This window comes from Puntigrus tetrazona, chromosome 24, assembly GCF_018831695.1.
Source record: "Puntigrus tetrazona isolate hp1 chromosome 24, ASM1883169v1, whole genome shotgun sequence".
NCBI lineage: Eukaryota > Metazoa > Chordata > Actinopteri > Cypriniformes > Cyprinidae > Puntigrus > Puntigrus tetrazona.
The window spans coordinates 4554893-4562392 of record NC_056722.1 but is presented as its reverse complement, the minus strand read 5'-3'; the positions used below and the strand labels follow the sequence as shown (position 1 = coordinate 4562392).

Here is a 7500-nt window from a genome sequence, read left to right as displayed (position 1 = left end):
CGGCAAAATAAAAGCTCATAAATCTGTCCCTTGCAAGCAAGCACTACGATTAAACACAAAGACAATATAAATATTGGGGTGTGGGATTATATGAATGGATTTCTGGATGGTATTTTTCTCTCTCAGTGTCTGGTTCCAATCCCAAACGCCATTTTTTCATATTAAATATGTTTAAATACGTTTAGTTGTTGTTGTTTCGTGGCCAGGAAATGAAAAGTCTCCAGCCGCTTGCAGACATGGACAAAAGTTATTTTTAGTCTGTAGAATAAGATAAAATAATATAAAAACACACAATATAAAAAACGGATTTAGCTCATTTTCCAGTACGGTTACATTAGGAATAATGATTCATACATTATTATTATATTCTTATGACTTTTTTGGCTTCCAGATTCCAGATGCAAGTCTAAACTAGATCCCAACTAACTAGTCCCAGCTTTCTTCTACTAGTTTGCACGCCACACCTGAAGCTCATTCAGAGCTCCCATACCGTCTCATTATAGATATATTACAGAAAATAAAACGTATACTGTACATATAGACAATTTAGATAATTGCATATACACTTTACGCACAGATATCTGTTCTAACCGCTAGCTAGCTTCATGGGGATCATCGCTGATCTAGATTCACACCGAACCTGAATCCAGATAAATCAAGCCTCGGACACGCTTCATAACGCACGATTAATGGATCTAATGAGCCTTGTAGCAAGCAAGGACAGCTCCAATAATGCTTCGGCTGCGTCTGTGTTTCTCCATCGTCAGCGTGGCTAATAGAGGTCGACTCGGCTAATCAAAGCTCTGTGGAGAACGAACAAATAGCAGTAAACGCAGAACTCCGGCACACGCGACGGAGGCCGATTACATTTAATAGAGAGCGCGCTCCGCGTTTGACCTTTGACCTCCGCACCACTCCCTGGGGCGAGCTTGGTTCGCGATTCAATTAGCATCGCCATTAAATCCGGTTCATCGTACAAAGAGGCGCGCTTGCGTTTCGTTGTCTTTTATCCAAAGAGACTTACGGTCGGGGAGGACGAAAGAGATTCGTTGTTTAAATAAGAAAAGAAAGTTGAGAGTTGTAGGATCCAGAAGGATGGATTTTGTTTGGAAATGTGTGAAAAGATGAAAGCAGAGAGCCATAGTCATTAATATGTGATTGAAGATCAAATAAAGCACAATTCAGATTGAAATTGATTGATTTATTTTAGCCGTCATAGAATAAAAATGAATGAATCAGTTTGGATTCATTTTGTGCATTCGTGTTATTATTTGGCAATTTGTTAGTCAAAATAAATATTTATGATCATTAATTGGTTACTTATTATTCTTAATTAACAATGCATTTTTTTTCCCGTCATTATTTGTCTATTTATTTTTCAAAATTAGTCGCGCAACTGTTTTTCCTTTGTCACTATTTGGATATTTTTTAGTCAAAAATAATCATGCAGTTATTTATGATTTTTGATCATTAATCGTTTTTTTATTAGTCTAATTTAATAAATGATTATGTGTCTATGCATTAGTCAAAATGATTCATGCAGCTGTTTGTTCGGTCACCGTTTAGCCATTTTTAGTCAAAAATAATCATGCAATAACAATATTTTTTTTTTTTGGTTTATTTGTTTATTTGGCTATTTATATTTCAGATTTTTTTTTTTTTCTGCCCACTAATTGCATATTCGTTTATTAAGCACCGTTCACTCAAGAACGGTCATCTTTTACTTGTGCAACACACACAAAAGAGCTATTTTGATGTGTTTCACGCGGCTACAGTTGTCTTTGCGTTCTGCAAATAGAACAAATAGAACAAATAGAACAAATAGAACAAATAGAACAAAAATAGAACGAGAAAGAGTCACGGGGGTTAGGAACATTATCTGTTGCGCTAACGTGATCTTCCTCGAACAGACGTCTGCGGTCTGGAGCGTGAAGCTCATCGACTCGTCCTGCAGAGCTGCGAGAGAGCCTTTATTTTCCAGCAATTCTATTTGTGTTTCGCTGTAGAATCACATACAGTATCCGAAGCCCCGGCGGGCCAAACCTGCAGCCGTTCACAGACATCATGAGCGATGGCGGAGAATACAGGCCGGCAGCCGGAACGTGATTTATTACCCCAACCACAAACGCTGCTTGTGCATAACTGAAAATAATGGCATCGCGTTCCTCCGACGGCATCTACGGCCCGCTTCTACATACGGGAAGACAAAAATAGGTGGCGAGTGAAATGAGGAAATGATTCTTGTGTGTTTACGTCGAGCTGTACGCGCTGTATTTGGAGCAGAGCGGCGTACTCCGGGGAACTCGGCGTGTGCTGAATGTGGAAAATGAATGGAAAGCATCATGTGATATTATCAGTACTGTGTAAAGGATGACCCACGCACGTGTGCACTAATGAGTGTGCAACACACACGTACCAGAGATGGGAAATAAATCTACAGAAACATTCAAATTAAATCGTCAAAATAACACAGAATACAAGGAGGTACTCCTCGAATAAAAATAAACAAAGACAAAAATACAATTAAATTAATGCACCAAACACATCTGAAAACTAAATAATTCATAACGTAAATTATATCTACGGCAGAATAATAATATATATATATATATATATATATATATATATATATATATATATATATTTTTTTTTTTTTTTTATATATATATACATAAAAATATATATATATATATGTATATATATATATGATCTAACTAACTTTTATATTATATTACACACATATATACATTATATATATATATATATATATATATATATATATTTTATATTATTTATATATATATATATATATATATATATATATATATATATAATTTTATATATATAAAAATATTATATATATATATATATATATATATATATATATATATAAAAAAATATATATATATATATATATATCTAACTAACTTATATTATACACATATATACATTATATATATATATATATATATATATATATATATATATATATATATATATATATATATATATATATATATATATATATAAAATACATCTCAATTCTAATCCTAGTTTATGTGTTTAGTCTGGATGCCATGTGTTTTACGTTTGTCTCACAATCTGTCGAGATGCCACTGAGAACATACTGCTAGCCAGAAAGGCAAGCCATGCGTGTGTTTGGCCGAGGAGAAGCGGTTTCCCCACACAGCCGTAAAACAGACTGCATTCGAGCACCTCCTCCATCTGTACGAGCCACGAAACGGGCAGATGGTCCAGACTACAAGCCTCTAAACCGAGCACTAGGTGACGGGAAAGAGCGTTCAGTCCCACCGAGACGGACGACATCACAGTTCATCCACGCAAAAAAAAGAAGATTTACCCACATTTTCCTTCTTAGAGTTTACTCTCGTCTGATTACTTAGTCACTGTCCTCAATTTCAGGAAAAAATTGCATCCTACCAGTAATGACACCAACTGCGGTATGTTTTGAGTGACACAATCATTTCAACCAATGGCGTGAGTCTGGGGGCGGGACTATGTGTTCGTCAGATCAATCTGAAACTAATTTTTATTTAATTTTGTCATCATTTCCGCAGAATTGTGATCTCTTACATAAAGACTTTAGACTAAATATCAGATGAAACTGAAACTAAATGAAATCGAATATGTATAATTAAAATAAAGGCAAGAGTTTATAATTGGTTTAGTGGCACCAGTGGAGCACAAACAACACTTAACCTTAAAAAAAAACATAGACTTTAACTTTGAATGCACATTTTAATGAAGTAAGGGTGAAGATAATTTGCAACTAAAATACAACAGAAATCAATAAATGAAATGCCTGTCCACACAGAGCGGGTATTAAAGGTTAATTTAATGAACTACTAAGGGAAAATGAACGAATGCAGTCGGGAAGAAGCTCTGGCATCATTCCCAGAGTCGTGTCCTGAAACTGAGCGCGCAACATCCTAAAACACTCCGGAGAACGAGCATCTGACGGACGGCAAACTGCTGATGTCAGCGTTCAGCACCGTATGAATGAGAAAGCCTACTTCCGGCGCTCTCACAGGGAATCCATGTAAATGTTGGCCTATTTTATTCCCCAGCGGTGTTTCTAACTCTCTCTCAGTCTCCGCAGACCTCTAAATGAAACAATCAAGCCCGAGCAAGCGGCCTCCTCTGGCAGTGACTGAGAGCTCCAGCGTCCTCTGCTTCACCTCACTGCTTCTGGAGATGAGCCGTCTGCTCTCCACGCCCCCGTCCTGCTGTGATGGATCGGCCCGTGAAGACCCGGCCAGCTTGAGGACCGGAGAGCGAGCAGAACCACGACCGCACACGGGGGGGTCTTTAAAAACCATTACCTGCGCACGCTCAACTTCCATTTGCACTTAGATAGAAGGAGTGGATATGAATAAAATGTGAATAAAACATGGTTCAGTCGGGCATCAAGAAGATGCTATGAAGGACATTAAATATCAGTTAGTTAATCATTATAATAACTTTTCTAATAAATAATTATTAATCAGATCTATCCTGGTTATATATATATATATATATATATATATATATATATATATATATATATATATATATATATATATATATATATATATATATTTTTTTTTTAATATATTTTATAAACTGGAAATTGATATATATATATATATATATATATATATATATATATATATATATATATATATATATATATATATATATATATATATATATATATATATATATATATATATATATATATATATATATATATATATATATATATATATATATATATATATATATATATATATATATATATATATATATATATATATATATATATATATATATATATATATATATATATATATATATATATATATATATATATATATATATATATATATATATATATATATATATATATATATATACTATAAAATAAATAATTTAACATGACTAACAAAATATGTTATCTTGAAATTATTTATTTAATTGATATTTAATTGATATATACACATATATATATAGGGTTTTTTGTTTTTTTTTTTGGTTAATTAATATTTTATAGACTGGAAATTGATATAAAAAAATTAACATGACTAACAAAATATGTTATCTTGAAATTATTTAACTGATATTTTGTAAACTAAAAATATATATATATATATATATATATATATATATATAAATATATATACACACATTAAAATATTACAAAAAATTATAGTTCAGTTAAAATCTTATAATTCACAATTTACAAGTTTATCATATAGATTATATATAATTTATTTAATGTTTGTCTAGTTCTACAATGTCTAGTAACTAACAATGCAATCTTTTTTTAATTATTAATTAATATTTAATAAATCCTAAATTGGACATATTGTACTATAAATGGAATATATTTTATAAACATATGATCTATTATACATGTGTAATTAGATCCCAGAAACGCTGACCCTGTTTCACCCTCACAAACACGCAGCCCGTGGATCTCGACCTGGGGTGTGTGAATCGAGGTCTGGCATGTGAGGGATGAGGCCGGCGCGGGTTCGAATCGATGCAGCGCCTATTTCAATTACGCCCCATGATGAGCCGTCAAGATTAATGTCCCCTGCGCGGCCGAAATGGGTCACCTGTGACGGGGAGAGCACACTCCTCCAGAAGAGTTACACAGCTTAACATATTCAGATGAAGACGTATAGCCTTAGCATCCTCCTGAAGAGCTGAGAGAGTAAAGGGCATCATGAAGACCTTCGGCAGCTCTTCACATCACTCAGTCAGTCACACACACACACACACACACACACACACACCAGACGCAGGCTTATGATTCATCATATTAAACTCGCTCTGGTCGCTCTTAAGCTCCGCACATAACACATTTAAATAATTAAATCACAGGATTTAAAAACGTACAACTGGTTGTTGACACAATAAATCCGTGTCCCTCAAAATATTTACATAATTAATGTGCAGGTTTTATTTTTAACATCTTTATGTGATATTAACAGGGTCAGGCAAAACCGACTCCCTTTTAAATCTCAGTGAGAGTGGAGATAATTCCTCCATTCATCCACCTCTATATCCATCCATATCTTGATCCACCCATCCTTCTATATATTCATCCATCCATCCATCTCTATATCTTTTCATCCATTAATTCATCTCTATATACATCCACCCATCCATATCTATCATTCATCTCTACCCATTTATTTCTATAACCATCCATCCATCTCTATCTTTATCATTCATCTCTATATCATCCATCCATCTGTTTATCCATCCATCTCTATATCTATCCATTCATTTCTATATCCATCCATCCATCTTTATATCTATCCATTCATTTCTATATCCATCCATCCATCTTTATATCTATCCATTCATTTCTATATCCATCCATCCATCTTTATATCTATCCATTCATTTCTATATCCACCCATCCATCTTTATATCTATCCATTCATTTCTATATCCATCCATCCATCTTTATATCTATCCATTAATTTCTATATCCATCCATCCACCCATCCATCTTTATATCTATCCATTCATTTCTATATCCATCCATCCACCCATCCATCTTTATATCTATCCATTCATTTCTATATCCATCCATCCATCCATCTTTATATATATCCATTTATTTCTATTTCCATCCTTCCATCCATCCATCCATCCACCCATCCATCTCTATATCTATCCATTCATCTCTATATCATCCATCCATCCACCCATCCATCTTTATATCTATCCATTCATCTCTATATCATCCATCCATCCACCCATCCATCTTTATATCTATCCATTCATTTCTATATCCATCCATCTTTATATCTATCCATTCATGTCTATATCCATCCATCCACCCATCCACCTCTATAATTATCCATCCATCTCTATATCTATCCATCCATCTCTTTATCCATCCACCTGTCCATCTCAATATTCTCAATGCTCAGGCGTTGATTATCAGTGGACGAGAGGAACCGACAGACTAATGGGTTATTCTCCACAGAAAAGAGTGCTGTGACAGAGAATAGCGGTGGTTGGTAAATCAGGTTAGATACAGCAGGGACGTGACTTCAGGACCCCGCTGCTGTAATAGATCTGTCCTGGTGCTGTGTGTAATTGCCCCCAATTAAATCAAGGAGATACATCGGAGTCGTTAGCGATCGACTGTCACATTACAGCCTCTTAATGTCTTCATCCTGAGTTCTCACATCAAGAGGAATCTCACTTCTCCTCTGCAAGAAAATACACTGTACAAGCCAACAGCAAAGCAGTTTTTTTTTTCGTTTTTGTCCGGTTTGCTATTGGCTCACGTGTCATATGGTTTTGTGTTGTGTAGAACACATTGTGCATATATGCTTATAAACACATGAACATGATTTTCTTTCATTTTAACACTTTATCTGGACAGTCAGAGAAAGGATGAAGAAAAAAATAAACAAGGATCTTTTTTTTTTTAAAACAGTATTATAAATACAATAATGTAATACAGTAAGT

At 34.1% G+C, this 7500-nt stretch overlaps 1 protein-coding gene across 2 annotated transcripts in view; it reads right to left on the bottom strand.

Annotated features, from left to right (window-relative positions):
* kcnh2b (potassium voltage-gated channel, subfamily H (eag-related), member 2b) overlaps nucleotides 1–7500 on the bottom strand; it is a 157060-nt gene that overhangs the window by 52114 nt on the left and 97446 nt on the right. The window lies entirely within an intron of this gene.